A 21327-nucleotide genomic window follows, 5' to 3' on the forward strand; every position below is an offset into this window, starting at 1 on the left:
ACGTCCGTATGCGTTTTGCGAATCCGATCCATGTATCCGTGGATCCGTAAAAATCATACGGACGTCTGAACGGAGCCTGACAGGGGGGTGATCAATGACAGGGCGGTGATCAATGACAAGGGGGTGATCAGGGAGTTTATATGGGGTGATCATGGGTGATCAGGGGTTTATAAGGGGTTAATAAGTGACGGGGGGGGTGTAGTGTAGTGTGGTGTTTGGTGCGACTGTACTGACCTACCTGAGTCCTCTGGTGGTCGATCCTAACAAAAGGGACCACCAGAGGACCAGGTAGGAGGTATATTAGACGCTGTTATGAAAACAGCGTCTAATATACCTGTTAGGGGTTAAAAAATTCGGATCTCCAGCCTGCCAGCGAGCGATCGCCGCTGGCAGGCTGGAGATCCACTCGCTTACCTTCCGTTCCTGTGAGCGCGCGCTGCCTGTGTGCGCGCGTTCACAGGAAATCCCGGCCCTCGCGAGATGACGCATATATGCGTGACTCTGCGCAGGGCCGCCACCTCCGGACCGCACATCTGCGTTAGGCGGTCCGGAGGTGGTTAAGGAGGCCACTTTATTTGTCAGTCGCCAGAACTACGAGATGAACAACATCATTCCACTCCTTCACGTCCTGGAGCAGATGCTCTTAAATTTGTCTGGCCAGGGGACTGGAAATGTGGCACCTACATCTCATAGCCACCTGAGCGCTGTGGGGGCTGAAGTTGCAGAGGAGAAGGAGGTAGACATTCACGCACAACCATAATTAACACCATTCGGCAGAGGGATGACTACTGGCTCTCCATCATGTCAGACCCTTGCTACCAGTCACAAATGGGGGACTTTTTTCCACCTGCTGAGAGGGAGGATAAACTCAATATTACTGGGCAATTGCCACCCTCCCCACTCTGTCACTGAGCCACTATGTTGACTCCTCATGCGGTTGCCACCCTTACCACTCTGACAGGGCCACTAGTATTGCTGTTTGTTCTTGTTGCACACGTTCGATCAGCAGCAGGGGTCTGGCTGCTACTGACAGCTGATTCCCTGCTGTATATGTCGGCATCTGTGGGCCATGTGGAGAGATAGGGATCCCACCCAATCCCCATTGGGTCCTAGCACTGCGGTGATGGGGACCTGATGGCTGGGATACCTTCCATAAGCATCGGGGCTTGCCTTCTATGAAAGTCTGAGAACCAGCCCCCTGGCTGGGTCTCATAGGCATGCTGTCAGTGTATTACATTGGTAATACACTATCAGTCAATGCATTACAATACACATGTATTGTAATTCATTGTAGAGGGAATCAGACCCCAGAAAGTTGAAGTCCCACAGTGGGACAAAAATAAAATGTCATTGGGGACACAGCACCATGGGTATATGTCCAGCTAGTACGAGGAGGTGACACTAGATATAAAAAAAAGTATGGCTCTGCCCAGGTGAGCTATACCCTCTCCACAGACACTAGGTTAATCAGTTTTAGTCTAGTGTCCGTAGGAGGCAGACACGACCTGCTTTTATCTTCCAGGTCTTGCTGCTATTTTTTGCTATTTTTTTGTTTTGCTTCACTTTACAGGTTATTTCCTGCAACAGGGGGTCTTTATCATGGATGTCCACTTCAGTAGCACCCTGTGGGCATGTACCTTGGTATCTCGCCGGTTACCCATTTCCCCATTACAGCATCTGCGATGGAGTATCATTAATTCCACTCTGGTGCGAGTTTAGCGAAGGGGTGACTCTGTGGCACCCAAAGACGCTGGATGGTGAATATGCTCCCTACCCTCATTAGGGACTCCTTCCCCCTATTCATCCATCATCCATAGGGGTCCCCTGGCCGTCCTTCCTCGGCCTCCTTTTTACTTTAGTCCCTGGCTTGTGGCTGGACTAGGCTGCTCCAGTTCCCGCCTTTGTCCCGGCATCCATGGCCTCTGTGTGGCTCATTTTCTATCTATATGGGGGTCACTATGACCCCCCTTCCCTCCCTCACAGGGCATTGCTTTCCACCCCTCCCCAGGTCCTGCTGTGCCTGCCCAAAAAACCCTCACCCAACTGTTCCAGTCTTTCTGGAATCAAGGTTCTATACCTCTGGAACTGAAAGACGCGTCCTTTGTACACCTTTATAAGAGGAAAGGAAATAGACAAGTCTGCGACAATTATAGATGAATATCACTTTTATCAATTGCAGGCAAGATCTTGACGGCACGAATGTTGCTAAATCGTCTGACCATCTGAAACTGGGTCTGCTACCTGAGACTCAGTGTAGTTTTCACAAAGAGCCTGGCAGGATGGACATAATATTTGCAGCTTGACAGCTCCAGAAGAAATGTCAGGAGCAAAATCGTGAACTATACACCATCTTTATAGATCTTACCAAGGCTTTTGACACAGTTAGTCAGGGACTCATCTCAGGTTAATTAGCATATGCATCAAATCGTATTTTTTTACACAATAAAAGCACACAGAGCTATGGGGACTGGGTATTGTGGATTGCTAGCGGCCATATAGCAACCCATGTCCTCAGCTCTATACACAAAATCCCGGTGACATGTTCCCTTTAAAGTCTACCAGGCGATAGTGTTAATCACCCTAATGTATGCTAGTGCGACCTGGACAGTATACAGAAGACATGCTAGACAGCTGAACCACTTTCACATGACTTGCCTCCGTAGAAGTTTACACCTTATTTGTGAAAGCCCAGATGCGCTGGGCAGGCCACTTCGTAAGGATGCCAGACCATCGCATCCCTAGACAAATCTTCTATGGTTAGCTGTCCGAGAGTAAGCGGGCGCATGGGGGGCAAAAGAAGCGATACAAATATACACTGAAAAACCTCTCTCCCTGGATATCAACATCACCTCGTGGGAATCTCTGGCGTATGTATAAGATCCCAGAGTGGGGTTACTAAACGCTTCTACCCTGCTACAATCTGCTAAGAGCATTAATATTGTCATCTGATGTGATTTCCCTCATGTCCTTCACAACTGTGTAGTGGAAACCATTTTAAATGTTATATTTCCTTTGTAATGTTTCAGGTCTACCAGCAGGTGGTGGCATCATTGGTAGGCATAGTTATGTTATAACCATTCAGAATGGAACATTCCAGTTCCGTTCTGTCCCCCCATGCTTAAGGGAAGTCGAGTTTCCCACACCCTGCAGCCAGGGAGGGGAAAAAACAGTTAGATCCAGTGTGTTCCAGCTCTCCCTGCAAGGGGAAAGGCTGTGTTAGTAGGAGCTCCCAGAAAATAGGGATGCCAACCCAGGATCAAGCCTCAGCTGAGACCAAAGATCACCCTTCCCAGTGTGAGCCCTTCAGCCTCAACTGGTGACCAGCAAGCAGCCACCTCCAGATCTCCAGGATGAACCATTCCCTGTGAGCATAACTGTGAGTACCTATCCAGAGTCCAGGAGAAGCCCAAATTCCTCCTCAGCTAGTCAGGCCCATACCAAGCTGAAGATAGACAGAGCAGAAGATAGATACGTGCCAGATTATCCAGGCACATGATTGAATCAGAAGAGCTATTGATCCCTGCCACATATTGCCAATACCTGCTGGGACCTAAAGGACTATTGCTGTAACTCGTATGGATTTATGCTGCATTAAGTAAAGACAAGTTGGATTATATCACCAGTCTGGATCTCATTCCTTACTACCAAAGTTCCTCAGTTACTCCTACTAGCAACACTCATTTTATTGCAAGTGAGCCAGGATCCAGGAGTCCAGCCGTACCCAGGTAGGAGACACCGTTGACACTACATAGAGACATTATCCCCACTCTGGCATTCCTCACCTGGTACGTGAATTATTACATCTTAAAGGGCCCTGCAACAGTACCCTGCGCACAGTGCAATTGTCGTCACAAACAAACCATAGACTAATATACATCTATCCTGACCCACTGCATAGTGGGCCACCGTACCACGCCCCGCCTCACTGCATTTAAGTGACGTCACAGGAACAGGATCGGATTGAATTGTATGCCTACCCCTGTCCAACAGAACCGGATCCAATAGTGTGCCTCACCAGGATTTACCTTTGTGCCTTACTGCATGTACTTATTGCTGAGGAGTGTGGACTTGCATCAGTTGCAGCACAGTGGCAGCGCAGGGGTTAAGCAACTATCCCAGATATCTCCACCCAGCAGAGGGGAGGGAACCAAACAGCCTGCTTCCACAGAGAAAGCATTCCTACAGCAGCAGGAACAAAAGTGTTGAATACAAGTTGCCAGGAGGAAAAAGAGATCGCTGCCCATACAGGAAGCAGGAAGTAAAGCGGCGGCCATTTTAAGAAAGGGGAAAACAGCATTGTCTTCATTGTATGCGGGAGAATCGTCTGCTATTAAACCTGAGTGAGTACTATTGTGCAAATAACCTTGCTAAAGACTGTTAATAGTTGTTATCTGTCTGCCAGAGCACCTTACGTATCGAAATTGAGCAGTTGCAGTGACTCTTAAAGGAGCCACGCACCAATTCTGCTGCAGTCACCCATAGCAACCTGCACCTAAAATTGCATTGTAGCCAGTATTAACCCCTCCAATCCGGTACTGGGCATCAAGGGACATGTCTGACAATGAAGATAGCACCCAATTTGAACTCGGCGATCCGCCAGCAGCAGCGGCAGTCACCTGCATTATGCCTCTTACTATGCCATACTATTTTGGGGCACGCTGGCTCCCAAGTTACTCAGGAGAACCCCATTCACTCAGGGAATTCCGTAATAAAATGCTAGCCACGTTTAAGCTATATCCTGTATCACAGGATCAGAAAGTGGAAATCCTGATTGGCTAGTTACAGGGAGCTGCGCTCCGGGAGGTCAAGTCCTGGCCCCAGTCAGAGCGGAAAACCGCTGAGCAGATCCTAGACCGACTCAATGCCAACTTTGAGACTAGGACCGCCTCTGAACTTAAAATGCGCTTCTTTGGAAAGCGGCAGCAGTCAAAGGAGACTTTGAGAGACTTTGCCCTGTCCCTGCAGGAAGCACTGCGAGCTGTTATTCAGATTGATCCCCGTGAAACTGAGGGACAAGACCAAACCTCAGGGAACAGTTTATTGAAGGTGTCCTTGATGAATCCCTCAAACGTCGGCTGAAGATGGTTTCAGCTCAGCACCCAGATACTACCCCTTTCTTGGATTTTAAGGAACTTGCTATTGGCATTCTAGGGGAAAGTCACCAAGCTGAACCTCCTGAAAACAAGAAGTCAGGGCCCGCACTACAGCCTGCTACTCAGAGCCAAATAGCTGAGCACGGAGCTCAGGCACTCGTTCCAGATACTGTAGCAGTTCTGACCGCTCAAGTCTCCCTCTTAGCTGAGAATATGGAGAGGATGAGGAAACAGCTAGAGTGACTAGAACAGCAACCCAAGGTGGGGAAAGGAACTTTTGCAAACAGAGACCGCTCTACGCCCGGTCCACAAGAATATCGACTTCAGCCAGTCAGTAGATTGCCAGACCCCGGTTATCAAAACATCAGGGAGCAGCGATGCCTGCATTGTCAGAGGTATGGACACATTGCAAAGGACTGCCGTCAGTTAAACGAGTATCCCCTGAGGTCGAGGACCGCCTCTCGGGAGGAAGAATACTAGGTCCTAAAGATCCAGCCTTTATGCCAAGGTATGTGGGCGCCCGCCCCATGGTGGAAGTTGACATCAACGGAGTGAAGTTTCCTGCCTTAATTGATACCGGATCTCAAGTGACTACCATCCGCCAAGCAGCATTTGACACATGCCAAAACAGAGCCCAACTGATACAACCTCCTGAAGCTTGGCTCCAGATCATGGCTACCAATGGCAAACCAGTGCCTATACTAGGTTATTGGGAACCTACCTTACAGATTGAAGATACTGAACTCTCATGTCAAGGAGCAATTGTGATTCAGGTCCCAGATGATGACAATTGCCCTGTGGTCCTGGGCAATTGCTACCCTGAAGTGCTGAAAGCCTTAAAGAAAACCCTGCCGACTACACCACATGAAACTCAATGGATTATACACCAGACCATTCGAGTGCTATCCGCCCAACAAAAGTTCAGCAATCAACGGGGTGAAATCTGCCATGTCCGCATCAAGGATGCTTATCCTATCAAACTCCAGCCTGGAGCAGAGACTCTGATATGGTGCAAGGCTTGCATTGGTTTGCAAAGTCAAGATTATCAGGCCCTTGTGGAACCAATCAATCTTCAAGATCACCCCCTCGTCCTAGCTGCTAGGAGCGTGGTCACTGTGTCCCAAGGAAAGGTACCTATACACTTAGTCAATCTGGGTGATGAAGCTGTGAAATTAAAAAAACACTATCCAGTGGCCTGCCTATACCACATCCGTCCGCAGGATATTCTAGATTATCCCACTGCTGCGGCTCAACAATCACTCCAAACAGTGGAGGAATCCAAAGACCCGCCAGAACAGCCCTGGTGGGCAAAACTACACATCGGAGAAACCACAACCTCTGCCGAGCAGATCAACGGTGTGCTGGACTTAGTCAAACAACACCATCAAGTCTTCAGCAAACATTCTCTGGATTACGGTCAGACTCGCTTAATACAGCACACCATTCCAACCGGCAATCATCCTCCAATCAAAGAGAGATACCGACCAATCCCTCCTACCATGTACCAGGAAGTGAAGAAGATGGTTCAGGATATAAAGACAGCTAATGTCATCCAGGATAGTCACAGCCCCTGGGCTGCCCCCTTAGTCCTGGAAAAGAAGAATGATGGAACCATCTGTTTTTGTGTGGACTACCGTAAGATCAACAACGTACCCCCTGCCACAAATTTAAGAATCCCTGGCAGCTCTGGGATCCACTGCCTACTTTTCAACTCTGGATCTAACCAGTGGCTATTTGCAAGTTCCCATGGCACCTAAAGATAAAGAAAAAACAGCTTTTGCCACCCCAATGGGTCTGTTTGAGTTCAACAACATGCTATTTGGGCTATGCAACGCCCCTGGGACATTTCAGAGACTCATGGAAAGATATCTTGAACACAAAAACTTTGAGACTGTGTTGTTGTACCTGGATGATGTGATCATCTACTCTAAGACCTACGAGGAACATTTACAGCACCTGGCGGAAGTGTTCCAGACTTTGACTCAACATGGACTGAAAGTGAAACCTTCGAAGTGTCACTTACTGAAGCCCCAAGTGAAATATCTGGGACATGTGAGTGCAGAAGGCGTGAGACCAGACCCTGACAAAATAGCAGCAGTACAAAGCTGGCCGGCTCCCAAAACAGTCAAAGAGGTCAAGAGCTTCCTCGGATTTGCAAGTTACTATCGTAGATTTATCCCGCACTTTGCTCAGATTGCGGAACCTATCCAAGAGCTTGTGAAAGGTGACCCTAAAGGATGTCAGAATTCAAAGATACCAGTGGAGTGGAATGAAGAGAGAGAAGCTGCTTTCCAACTGTTGAAAGAAAAACTTACAGAACCTCCTGTCCTGGGTTATCCTGACTACAGCCTACCATTTTGCCTCTATACTGATGCAAGTAAGAAAGGTTTGGGAGCTGTACTATCTCAGACACAAGCTGGAACTGAAAGAGTCATCGCCTATGCAAGCAGATCTTTACGAGAGCCAGAGCGGAATGACCATAACTACAGTTCGTTCAAACTGGAGTTCCTAGCCTTAGTCTGGGCTGTCACAGAGAAATTCAAGGACTACCTAGCTGCTACACCTCTCACGGTCTACATTGACAATAATCCGCTAGCTCACTTGACTACTGCACGTCTGGGAGCTCTAGAACAAAGATGGGCCTCTAGACTGGCGAACTTCAACTTTACCATTAAGTACCGAACTGGGAAATCTAATGACAATGCCAACGCTCTGTCTAGGCTACCTGCCCAGAAAGAACCTATGTCTACTGATCATCAGTGGGAAGATGTGGCCCTACACACTAGGCGCCCGACCTCTAAAGTCACTTGTTTTCCACAGACCTGGGACCCCTCACCTCCAGTTGAGAAAGAGCTCTGGATTAAACTACAATCAGAGAGCAGAGCCATTGGAGAACTGTTGGATTATTTTTACAGCGGGTGCATACCGGAGAGAATCCAACGGCGGAGAGCTGACTCAGAGCTAGTTTGCCTCTGGCGACAACGGAAACTATTCTTCCGACAGAGACCTACTCCTCAGGAGAACGCTTGATCCAGTCACCTGTGAGAGCCTCCACCAGATAGTGGTGCCTCGAAGAGATGCCAAGATGGTGATGGACATGTACCATAACCGGTCTGGTCACTTTGGAATCCAAAAAACGGAAGCCACCATCAGACGACGTTTCTACTGGACTGGCATGAGAAGTGACAATGAAACCTGGTGCCGACAGTGTCCCACCTGTTCAGTGGCGAAAGGAGAAATACATGATCAGCGAGCCCCCCTTCATCCAATAGTGAGTAAAGGTCCTCTTGAAATCATGGCAATCGACCACGTGAAACTGGAACCCAGCAGATCCGGGTATGTCTATGCTATGACCATCATAGACCATTATACCAAGTTTGTTGTGGCTGTACCTGTAAAGGACTTAACTGCAAAAACTACAGCTGCTGCCATGTGGAAGAGCTTCATTCCGCCGTATGGGTGCCCTGACAAAATACTCACTGATCAGGGATCTGCATTCAAGTCTCAGTTATTCTATGAACTTTGTGCCATGTACAACTGCAAAAAACTGAGAACTACTGCATACCACCCTCAGGGAAACGGACTGTGCTCAAGGCTGTGCCGCCTCACCAAAGGTCTGATTGGCCATTACTCCTCCCTGAATTAGTGTACCTGTACAACAATAGAACCCATTGGGTACACTCCATACTACCTCATGCTCGGAAGACATGGTCGTCTACCCGTAGATCTTGCCCTTGATGTCCCTGTGCCGGACGCTGAACCACTCCTTTCCCAATCTGAGTGGGTCAAAGAGCATCAGAAGCGCCTGGAGGATGCCAAAGAAATACTGGACTCTAAAATAGAGAAGGCTCAACAAAAACAGGACTTTTTTTCGTTTTCACAAAGTTTGCTGCTAAACTGCTTTTAGATCTTTGTTTCGTTTTTTTCTGTGATGTAGTGAAATATAATTACATGCACTTCATATGTTTCAAAGGCTTTTTATCAACAATTACATGACATTTATGCAAAGAGTCAGTATTTGCAGTGTTGGCCCTTCTTTTTCAGGACCTCTGCAATTCGACTGGGCATGCTCTCAATCAACTTCTGGGCCAATTCCTGACTGATAGCAACCCATTCTTTCATAATCACTTCTTGGAGTTTGTCAGAATTAGTGGGTTTTTGTTTGTGCACCCTCCTCTTGAGGATTGACCACAAGTTCTCAATGAGATTAAGATCTGGGAAATTTCCAGGACATGGACCCAAAATGTAAACGTTTTGGTCCCCGAGCAACTTAGTTATCACTTTTGCCTTATGGCACGGTGCACCATCGTGCTGGAAAATGCATTGTTCTTCACCAAACTGTTGTTGGATTGTTGGAAGAAGTTGCTGTTGGAGGGTGTTTTGGTACCATTCTTTATTCATGGCTGTGTTTTTGGGCAAAATTGTGAGTGAGCAACCCCACACATGAATGGTCTCAGGATGCTTTACTGTTGGCATGACAAAGGACTGATGGTAGCGCTCACCTTTTCTTCTCCGGAAAAGCCTTTTTCCTGATGCCCCAAACAATCGGAAAGAGGCTTCATCGGAGAATATGACTTTGCCCCAATATGACTTTATGCAACGCAATGATGGCTGCACGCATTTCTTTGCAGGTCACCATGGTTAACAATGGAAGAACAATGATTTCAAGCATCACCCTCCTTTTAACAGGTCAAGTCTGCCATTTTAACCCAATCAGCCCGACATAATGATCTTCAGCCTTGTGCTCGTCAACATTCTCACCTGAGTTAACAAGACTATTACTGAAATGATCTCAGCAGGTCCTTTAATGAAAGCAATGAAATGCAGTGGAAAGTTTTTTTGGGGATTAAGTTAATTTTAATGGCAAAGAAGGACTATGCAATTCATCTGATCACTCTTCATAACATTCTGGAGTATATGCAAATTGCTATTATAAAAACTTAAGCAGCAACTTTTCCAATTTCCAATATTTATGTAATTCTCAAAACTTTTGGCCACGACTGTACATGCACATGCTGAGCCCTCACAGCCTGGAGACCAGGTCTGGCTGAAAAACAATCACCCTGTAAGTAGTCGCTGGGAGCGTGAGCCCTATACAATAGTGGCCATCCCCTCATCAGAGGTCTACGAAATCCAGAGAGAGGATAAAGGTACTCAGCGAGTCCATCGTAACAGGCTTAAGAAATGCCTACAGGAACCTGTTCAGTAGCAGCCAAGAGAAGAGGATACATCACCTGAGCTGCCATTGTCTTCAGAATGTGAGACTCCAACAGAGATGCCTTCCATGCTTGACCCCCTTCAGTGGTTCTTTCAGCCTCTAATTCGAGCCCTGATGCCAGTTGCAGAGACCACTACGCCTATGGAACAAAGTTCATCGGCTGATCCTCCTTCACAAGGACCAGACTCTATGTCAGCCCTCGGCAACTCTGGATTATCCTTGCGGAGATCCCAACGGACCAACAAGGGTGTGCTACCTGTCCGTTATCGGGAATTCTCAAAGTAAATATTTAACTACAGAGACTACAGGAGCCAAGCCATGGACACATTTTGACTGGTAAGAAACATTGCCTACTATTTATTGTTGACATTTTTGGCCTTTTTCATCTCACCTTTTTGTGCCTGAACTTAATGGACTCCATCTATCAGACAAACCATACTTCATATTGGATTACAAATTATTTTTGATTTTTGTGTTTTTTTCCTACTTGATACAAGTTATGCAACATTACAAGCTTGCACCCAAAGAGAGGACTCAAACGTGTACCTGAGCTCTTTGTGACTTATACTGTTTAAATATTGCACCAATGTTGCTTACATGTTTACAGGTTGAGCAACGTTCAAGTATTTGTGCCCATTGTGTGGACTCTTTTACAGATGCCGCAATGTGAATTTATGCACTGTTTGTGAAACTGCAGTAACTTTTGCCTTTAGCCAGAGCAGTAGCACCTTACTTTTGTGTGTCTTGCCTTACAGCTCTGTTCTCTTTACACGGACTGCCTATCTGGAAGCTTAATACTAATGGCCTACACCTGGAGTCATATATCCTGGGTACCCAGGGTAGGACCAAGTGGTAAGTCCCAGGCAAGTCCAGCAAGGGTAACCCCGCTGCTTAGGGAATCATTAGAAGTCATAGACTGCTCCTTCCCGCTTGTTTTATGTTCAGGATTGTTCCCATCCTGAGGTGTCTCATTTCCAGGAGATACATGGGATCGTAATACCCCCCTCCTGTGACATTGCCAGAAGTGTATGGAGACAATAAATACCTCCCCTTCTGAGCCTTTGCCTAAGGTATGGGCCCTAAAATCTTAGAGCCACAATTTAGCTACCCCATAGTCACCATAGTGATCGTGCTTTAAGCCAAATTTCTCAGACTTTGGTGCAGGAAAGGGAATACAGGATAAAGCCACCCTTCCATTTGCCAGTATTTCATTACATCATGGTGGGATTACAGAGTAAGGACACCCCCATGCTTTCTTTAGTGTTTACAGCGCTTAGAACACTTCTAAGTCAGTCAGTAATGTTTGCTTAGTGCAGTATTTAGGTTACCTGGTTATACCAAGAGAAGGAAACTGTGTGTTGGACACCTTACTCTAGCGGGCAGGGACCTTGGGATAGCCGTTTCATGTTTGTCTATGTATGTAATTATATGTAATTCAGGCAGCCCTTTGTATTAATTTGGGTACCCCCAGAGCTCATTCCTCTTACCCTAAGCACAAGCCGAGGACTGCTTGATTCAGAGTGGGGTTACTAAACTCTTCTACCCTGCTACAATCTGCTAAGAGCATTAATATTGTCATGGTATGTGATTTCCCTCCTGTCCTTCACAACTGTGTAGTGGAAACCATTATAAATGTTATATTTCCTTTGTAATGTTTCAGGTCTACCAGCAGGTGGCGGCATCGTTGGTAGACATAGTTATGGTATAACCATTCAGAATGGAACATTCCAGTTCTGTTCTGTCCCCCCTGCTTAAGGGAAGTGGAGTTTCCCACACCCTGAAGCCAGGGAGGGGAAAAAACAGCAGTTATATCCAGTGTGTTCCAGCTCTCCCTGCAAGGGGAAAGGCTGTGTTAGTAGGAGCTCCCAGAAAATAGGGATCCCAACCCAGGATCAAGCCTCGGCTGAAACCAAAGATCACCCTTCCCAGTCTGAGCCCTTCAGCCTCAACTGGTGACCAGCAAGCAGCCACCTCCAAATCTCCAGGACGAACCATTCCCTGTGAGCAGAACTGTGAGTACATATCCAGAGTCCAGGAGAAGCCCAAATTCCTCCTCAGTTAGTCAGGCCCATACCAAGCAGAAGATAGACAGAGCAGAAGATAGATACCTGCCAGATTATCCAGGCACATGATAGAAGCAGAAGAGATATTGATCCCTGCCACATATTGCCAATACCTGCTAGGACCTAAAGGACTATTTCTGTAACTCGTATGGATTTATGCTGCATTAAGTAAAGACAAGTTGGATTATATTACCAGTATGGATCTCATTCCTTACTAAGTTCCTCAGTTACTCCTACTAGCAACACTCATTTTATTGCAAGCCAGGATCCAGGAGTCCAGCCGTACCCAGGTAGGAGACACCGTTGACATTACACAGAGACATTATCCCCACTCTGGCATTCGTCACCTGGTACGTGAGTTATTACATCTTAAAGGGCCCTGCAACAGTACCCTGCCCACATTGCAATTGGCGTCACAAACAAACCATAGACTAATATACATCTATCCTGACCCACTGCATAGTGGGCCACCGTACCACGCCCCGGCTCACTGCACATGATCGTTATAAATGGCGTTCCCTTATCCATCAGCTGTTGCCAGACATACAAATCCAGAAGGACAAACCTAGCACAGGAGACGCATACACGTCGTAAACACAGAGCTGCAAATGCAAATGCTGAAACAACAACACCTATATTTGTCTGCTCAGTATGTAACAAAACATTTAATGCTAACATAGACCTTATTAGCCACTTATGGAAACATCGCTAAAAGTCGAAGATTTATCTATCAGATGTCAAGGTCGAAAACGATGGACGAACAACATATAGGGGTCACTATGACCCCCCTTTCCCTCACCTGACAGGACATTCCTTTCCACCCCTCCCCAGGTCCTGCGGTGTCTGCCCGCTTGGGGTGCTTCCTTTTCGGCCATGGCATCTACTTTAGTCCCCAGATGTAGCTAGGCAGCATCAGTTTTCAGATTTTTCTCTGCCATCCAGGGGTTGTATTAGGCTATTTTTCTCACCAATACCCTTTTTTGTAGCCTTTTGGAGCTTTTTTCCTCTTCCCAGTGCAATGGCCAGGATACGGGTACGCTGACGCCACTTTAATGCAGTGGCCGGATCGGGTGGATAATAGTCTGTATTTGTTCATGACGCCAATTGCAGCATGCTCAGGATACTACCCCAGGGCCCTTCGTTTTATAACGCATGTCCCAGACTAGGAATGCCAGAGTGGTGTAATGGCCTATAATGTCTCTATAGGGTGGTAATTGTGTCAACAGTGTCTCCTACCTGGGTAAGGCTGCCACTTGCAATATATTTTAGTGTAGTGATAGTAGGAGTAATAGAGGAATTTTGCAGCAGAAATTATGTTGTTCAAACGTTTCTTTACTTGACATAACTTGTATCTAAGCAGTATACAGCTTTGGTCTTTTGGTCCCAGCAGGTTTTGGCAATGATTGGCAGGAATGAATACTTTTGCTTTAAATGTGAGCTTGCAGGATAAGTTGCCTGCTTGGTAGCTCTGCAATTGTGACAGGAATTAATCTTCTCCACTTTTCTGTAACTTCTGCTGTATGGGGACAGACTAGCTGAGGAGGGAATGGCTTTTCCTAGGTTTTTGGACTTAAATCACAGATGGATTCTCAGTGGATGCTTTATTCCTGAACTCTGGAGATTGTCTGCAGTTTCTGATTCTTCATCCAGCTGAGGCTGACTGTGCTCAGACTGGGAGCGTGATCAAGTCTCAGCCGAGACTAGATCTGTGCTGTCTTCCCTATCCAGGGGAACTCCTCACACACACACACACACACACACCCTGTAACTACTACCTTCCCAATTTGCTGCTGCCACCTGCTGGTGAACCTGGAAAATTACAGGAACAATTGTGTTTAACATGGTTTTAGATGCACATTTGTAAAGACATAATATAAATTGTATCAGATGACAATATATAACGGCTCTTAGAAGATAGTAGCAGGGTAGAGGCGTGTAGTAACACAACTCTGGGGTGTAACACTAGCACCCTGCAGTGTCAGTCCACCAGGGATGCCTCATTTTCAGCTACTCTACTGACTTAGTATTAACCAATAGGCCTGACAGAACAACAGACGTGCAGGTTGGGGGACACCTGGGAAATAGTGACCATAAAGTAATAACCTTCCAATTATCATTCAAAAGAGCGTTTCTACAGGGAGGAACAAAAATACCAAACTTCAAAAAAGCTAAATTTAGCCAACTAAGAGAGGCCATAGGCCGAACTAACTGGGACAAAGTCCTCAAAAATAAAAATACAGCCACAAAATGGGATATCTTTAAAAACATCCTAAAATCTCATTGTGAGAGGTACATACCGTATGGGAATAAAAGGTTAAGGAAGAAAAAGAAACCAATGTGGATAAATAGAACGGTAAAGAAAGCAATAAATGACAAAAAGAAAGCATATAATTCACTAAAACAGGAGGGTAGCACGGAAGCACTGAAAAACTAAGGAAAAAAATAGAGCATGTAAAAAACAAATAAAAGCGGCCAAACTAGACACCGAGAGATTAATTGCCAAAGAGAGTAAAACTAACCCTAAAATGTTCTTCAATTATATAAATGTTAAAAAGTATAAATCTGAAGGTGCCGGCCCTTTAAAGAGTAATGAGGGGGAAGTCGCAGAGAGCGATGAGGAGAAAGCAAAGCTGTTAAATATTTTTTTCTCCAATGTATTCACTAAGGAAAATAAACTGTCAGATGACATGCAGAATGTAAAAATAAATTCCCCATTAAAAGTGTCCTGTCTGACCCAGGAAGAAGTACATCAGCGACTTAAAAAGATTAAAATAGACAAATCGCCAGGACCGGATGGCATACACCCCCGTATCCTAAAGGAATTAAGTAATGTCATAGCCAGACCCTTATTTCTGATATTTGCAGATTCTATACTGACAGGGAATGTCCCACAGGATTGGCGCATGGCAAATGTGGTGCCAATATTCAAAAAGGGTCCAAAAACAGAGCCTGGAAACTATAGGCCGGTAAGTTTAACTGGTAAGTTTAACTGGTAAACTGTTTGAATGTTTTCTGAGAGATGCTATATTAGAGCATCTCAACGGAAATAAGCAAATAACGAGATATCAGCATGGCTTCGTGAGGGGTCGGTCATGTCAAACTAATTTAATCAGTTTCTATGAGGAGGTAAGTTCTAGACTTGACAGCAGCGAATCAATGGATGTCGTATATCTGGACTTCTCCAAAGCATTTGACACTGTACCACATAAAAGGTTAGTATATAAAATGAGAATGCTCGGACTGGGAGAAAACGTCTGTATGTGGGTAAGTAACTGGCTGAGGGATAGAAAACAGAGGGTTGTTATTAATGGTACATACTCAGATCGGGTCACTGTCACTAGTGGAGTACCTCAGGGGTCAGTATTGGGCCCTATTCTCTTCAATATATTTATTAATGATCTTGTAGAAGGCTTGCATAGTAAAGTATCAATTTTTGCAGATGACACTAAACTGTGTAAAGTAATTAACACTGAAGAGGACAGTATACTACTACAGAGGGATCTGGATAGATTGGAGGCTTGGGCAGATAAGTGGCAGATGAGGTTTAACACTGATAAATGTAAAGTTATGCACATGGGAAGGAAAAATGCAAGTCACCCGTACATACTAAATGGTAAAACACTCGGTAACACTGACATGGAAAAGGATCTAGGAATTTTTATAAACAGCAAACTAAGCTGCAAAAACCAGTGTCAGGCAGCTGATGCCAAGGCCAATAAGATAATGGGTTGCATCAGAAGTGGCATAGATGCCCGTGATAAGAACATAGTCCTACCACTCTACAAATCGCTAGTCAGACCACACATGGAGTACTGTGTACAGTTCTGGGCTCCTGTAAACAAGGCAGACATAGCAGAGCTGGAGAAGTTCCAGAGGAGGGCAACTAAAGTAATAACTGGAATGGGGCAACTACAGTACCCTGAAAGATTATTAAAATTAGGGCTATTCACTTTAGAAAAAAAGACGACTGAGGGGAGATCTAATTAATATGTATAAATATATCAGGGGTCAGTACAGAGATCTATCCCATCAGCTATTTATCCCCAGGACTGTGACTGTGATGAGGGGACATCCTCTGCGTCTGGAGAAAAGAAGGTTTGTACACAAACATAGAAAAGGATTCTTTACGGTAAGAGCAGTGAGACTATGGAACTCTCTGCCTGAGGAGGTGGTGATGGTAAGTACAATAAAGGAATTCAAGAGGGGCCTGGATGTATTTCTGGAGCATAATAATATTACAGGCTATAGCTACTAGAGAGGGGTCGTTGATCCAGGGAGTTATTCTGATTGCCTGATTGGAGTCGGGAAGGAATTTTTTTTATTCCCCTAAAGTGGGGAAAATTGGCTTCTACCCCACAGTTTGTTTTTTTGCCTTCCTCTGGATCAACTTGCAGGATAACAGGCCGAACTGGATGGACAAATGTATTTTTTTGGCCTTATGTACTATGTTACTATGTTACTCTAGCACCCAGCTTTTGCAGAGACTAGGCTGCACTCCTTCCCTTCATTTTTCCTGGCTTCATGGATTATTTTCCTAGGGGTGTTGCCTTCCTTCATGGCCTTTTAGTGGTCTGTTCTTCACTGTCAAGTCCTGGTCCGGCATGGAATTTCCAGTTGGAGAACGAGATGACTTTCTTCCCAGAGGGTGCATCCCCATCTTAACAGTGCCCCCACCCACATCTGTAATGTTCTTGATGGGGCGTATTATCTTGGACCCCTGTTTGGTGGTTCGCGTAACGGAAGATGCCACTGCCCTCCATCCCCCCCCCCCCCCCCCCCGGGTTGAGTCTGCGGTGGCTGGGGATTGCTGTGCTAACGGCCTGACTGGCCTAAATGCAGTGACTGGATCCTGGGCTCAGTGGGTTTCCTAGACTCTAACGCCAATAAACACAATACCAAACATATGTCTTGGATTCTCTCTGTGCCAGGAACTTCAGTCAGGGGTTGCCATCTCCCCATGTGGGTCCCACTTCTCCACCGTAACCTGCACCCATTTTAAGCTATCATTAATATTATGGTGCTCTTCCCTGCCCTCATGCAGCAGCATTGGCCCCTCCTGGGAGTCCTTTGCTTCATACCTCGCTCCATATCAGGGAGCAGAGTCCAATAGCGGCTTAGGGTCTCTCCTTATAGGTCCCACTCATCCTCTGATTCCTGGTTTCCTCCCAGGATGGGTCTAGCACTGAGGGAAACACCTCAGGTTCCTTTTGCCTCATCCTCTGCACCGATTCTGACTAGGAGTAGAGCATCAGACAGTCTTTCACCATAGTTCTCCGGACAAAGACAAATCTCCCAAAGACAAATGTCCACTGAGGGTCCTCTCCTCTCCAGGGTTGGTATCCCCTTTAGTGGATACTCCCCTGGTGGTACAGTTTCCCGTCTCTCCGGTGTGTTGGTTTACTCCCCACTGTGTTTAACACGTCGGCACACTCATGTGGTGTCCCAGGTACGTAGGTCTTCCCCTTCCTCAAGGGAGTACTTGTACCAGTGCCAAATGCTGTATCTGGCAGACCTTCCTAGTTCTAATGTACCTTATTATCATGCAGAGTAATTGCACTATTAACAGGGGCTATATTCAACACACCTTCCTGGTCCGAGAGTGTTCCATACATCCTCCTCGTTCTAGTGTGCACTACGCAGCCATATTACTCCCTTATCAGGCGGAGTACCTGTACCATCTTCAGATGCTATAGCCATCTCACGTGTCTGGTTTTAGTGTGCAGTACACAGCTATATTACTCCTTTATTTGGAGGAGTATCTATACCATCTCCAGCGGCTGTAGCCATTACACCTGTCTGGTTCTAGTGAGCACCATGCAGCCATATGCCTCCCTTATCAGGCAGAGTACCGGTGTCATCTTCAGATGCTGTACCCATTACACCTGTCTGGTTCTAGTCTGCAACACACAGCCGTATTGCTCCTCTATTAGGTGAAGTACCTGTACCATCTCCAGATGCTGTAGCCTTGTCTTCACCCTCGTTATAGTGTGCACCATGCATCCAGATTACTTCCTTATCAGGCGGAGTATTTGTAGTATATCCAATCACTGTGTCCTATACGGCTCCAGCAATGCCCTTTCCTGGCTCTAATGTGTGCTGGGCAATCATGCTGCCCCTTTTCATGTGGAATGATTGTACCATCCCCAGACGCTGTATTCATCACTCCTTTCTGTTTATAGTATGCATCTGGCACCCCATTGCTGTCGTCCTCACCGGTGTACTAATACTTTCTCAGGGTGCTGTATCTGACAAAACATGGATGTATTATGTACCTGGTAACCATATGTTGCCCCCTTCTTGAGCGGAGTAGTGTTGCAATTGTTACATCCAGTATATGGCAGGCCTGTTCAGTTCCAGTCCAACCAGGCCGCAGCCACCTTTGCATTGTATTTAAACCATGGCAGTGTTATACAGTATGCTAGTCACTACACTTGACATGGTTGGTTTTTGCTGATGTTTTTCACTATGGTTTCTACATTCCATTTTTCCTTTGAAAATGTGGCTATTATTTTCCTCATGTGTTAACAACAGTAAGGGGGCACCTCTAACAGAAATAAATACAACTTAAATGGTAATAAATAGTATCTAAAAAGGACAACAGTGCACAGTAATTATAAAGATTGGAACAATCTTCCCAGTTTGTTGATGATACAGTCAACATGTAGATACCGGACTTGCTACACGGAGGGAGGGCCAGTGAGTAGCCCTGCTACCTCTAAGTGCAATGAAGGTGGCTGATGAAATTCTCAGATGTATACTGGCAGCGCATGGAGCGCTGCGCAGTCACTTTAAATGGATACAAAAATCCCTCCCGCTGGTTCCGGGTTGCTTGCTCGCATCACTGGTACACTTCCGGGAGTGCAAGGTGGCCAGAGCACATGACATGAGAGCAGGAGGTGCGACTGCGAGGCGGGTGACGCGTCAGTGTTGCTAAGCAGCGGTAGACACTATTCCCAGCCTCACATAGTGTGGGACACAGTACGCGCGTCTCTCAGTATCCGTATCTGATAATCACACTGAAACAGACATTTAAGTGCAGGTACTTCCTCCTAGTGGGGCGGGCATGGTTTAGAGGCATGGGTAGATGTGATATAAAAGAAGCAAAGTTGACCTATAAGAAAATATATAAATAAAAATCAGTATGAGTATGATGTCATATGATGTCATAGACATTCTGATCATTAGAGAAAGCAACCAAAATTTAATTGCTCATTTAGACCATGGGGGCTGGGAGTCCCTAATCTAAAAATCCACCAAGATTCTCTTTGGAGGATTTTTTTCATCCCAGACTCCCCCTCATGGTGAACAAGGAATCTTCTCAATGCCTACAAAGAGAATACTTTTTATGTCTCCATTATGTACCTCCATAACGTGTCTGGCCACTTTTGTCTCTCTTTTATTTCGAATATCGCCAATGTGCTCACCAACACGTTGACGAAACTCTCTACGTGTTTTGCCCACATATTGGAGGCCACAGCAACAGGTGATCAAATAAATCACCACTGTTGAGTGGTAATTTATAAAATCCCGGATTTCAAATGTCTTATCGACCACATTCCCTTTGAAGGACGTGGTCTGTATATGATCGCAGAATCTACAGTTGCCACAATAGAAGAAGCCTAGTACAGGATTACTTTGCCACATTTTGTGGTCCTTATCTGGTTTTGACGAAAAATGTACTAGATGGCCCCTTAGACTCTTACCCCTTCTATACGTGATAGAGGGTTGGGGACCAATGACATCACACAAATCCAGGTCCATCCCAGTGTTGGGAAATGACATCCCTGACCCGCCTGCATGTGGCGTCAAAAGTCCCAATCGGTTTGATTGTTTTATGTGACTCCATTTCCATATCTGGTGGCTATAACAATGTGGTCCAATTCTGATTGTGCGCCCCTTTATATGCAGAGCGCAGAATTTTATCAAGACAGCCCCTCTTTTGAAAGTGTGTTCTTAGGCCCTTAGCTTGGCCTACAAAATCATGTTCCTCTGAACAATTTCTTCAGAGTCTAAAATACTGCCCTGTCAGTATGCCTCATTTCAGTGGGGTAGGGTGATTACTCTCCCATCTTAGCAGGGAGTTTGTTGCCGTTGGTTTCCGATTAATGGTGGTTGTAAGATGGCCTATAGGTGATCTTTTATGCATATGCCCAAAAAAGGTAATTGATCCCTTGCAATCTCGAATGTGAATTTGAGATTGATAGAATTCACATTCAGTTGTTGGACAAACTCACAGAAATTTTCCCTGGACGAAAATGTCATCAATCAAGCGGGTCCAGTGGACTATCTCACTAGTACCCTGAATTGGTACATCTCCAAAAACCATGGTCTCCTCCCACCAGCCCAGGATCAGATTTGGATACCATGGCGCACAAGAACTGCCCATTATGGTGCCTCTGAGCTGGTGGTAGAAGCGACGGTCAAACAGAAATTTCTTGTGAGGACAAATTCAAGTATTTCTATTAGAAAAGTGTTGTGGGCTATCAAGTGTTGTCCTCTAGCTTTTAAGAGGTGTTCAACTGCCTTAAGTCCACAGCTGTGTGGTGTGGAGTAAAGGGCCTCAACATCAGTGAAGGCAAGCCACCAGTTCTCCTCCACACAGGTCCCTTCAAGTCGCAGAAGGAGATCCCCTGTGTCCTGTATGTATGATGGTAGCGTCTTAAGATCTTATCTATGTACACCCCACAATTCTGCGAAAGGCCCCCTACACACGAGACTATAGGGCAACCTTTAAGGGGAGAGGTCCCTTTGTGGATCTTGGGGAGGCAGTAGAAAGTTGGAATTACAGGAAAAGCCGGGTACAGATATTCAAATTCCTCCTCACTAATTAGTTTGTTCATTTTTGCTCTGAGTAGTATTTCTCTCAGTTCTTGTATGTAATTAGGGGTGGGATTAGTCTGAAGCACTTCATAGCCATTCCTATCCTTAAGGACTGTATTACACTCCGTGGAAA

The sequence above is a fragment of the Bufo gargarizans genome, chromosome 6, assembly GCF_014858855.1.
Source record: "Bufo gargarizans isolate SCDJY-AF-19 chromosome 6, ASM1485885v1, whole genome shotgun sequence".
NCBI classification, from domain to species: domain Eukaryota; kingdom Metazoa; phylum Chordata; class Amphibia; order Anura; family Bufonidae; genus Bufo; species Bufo gargarizans.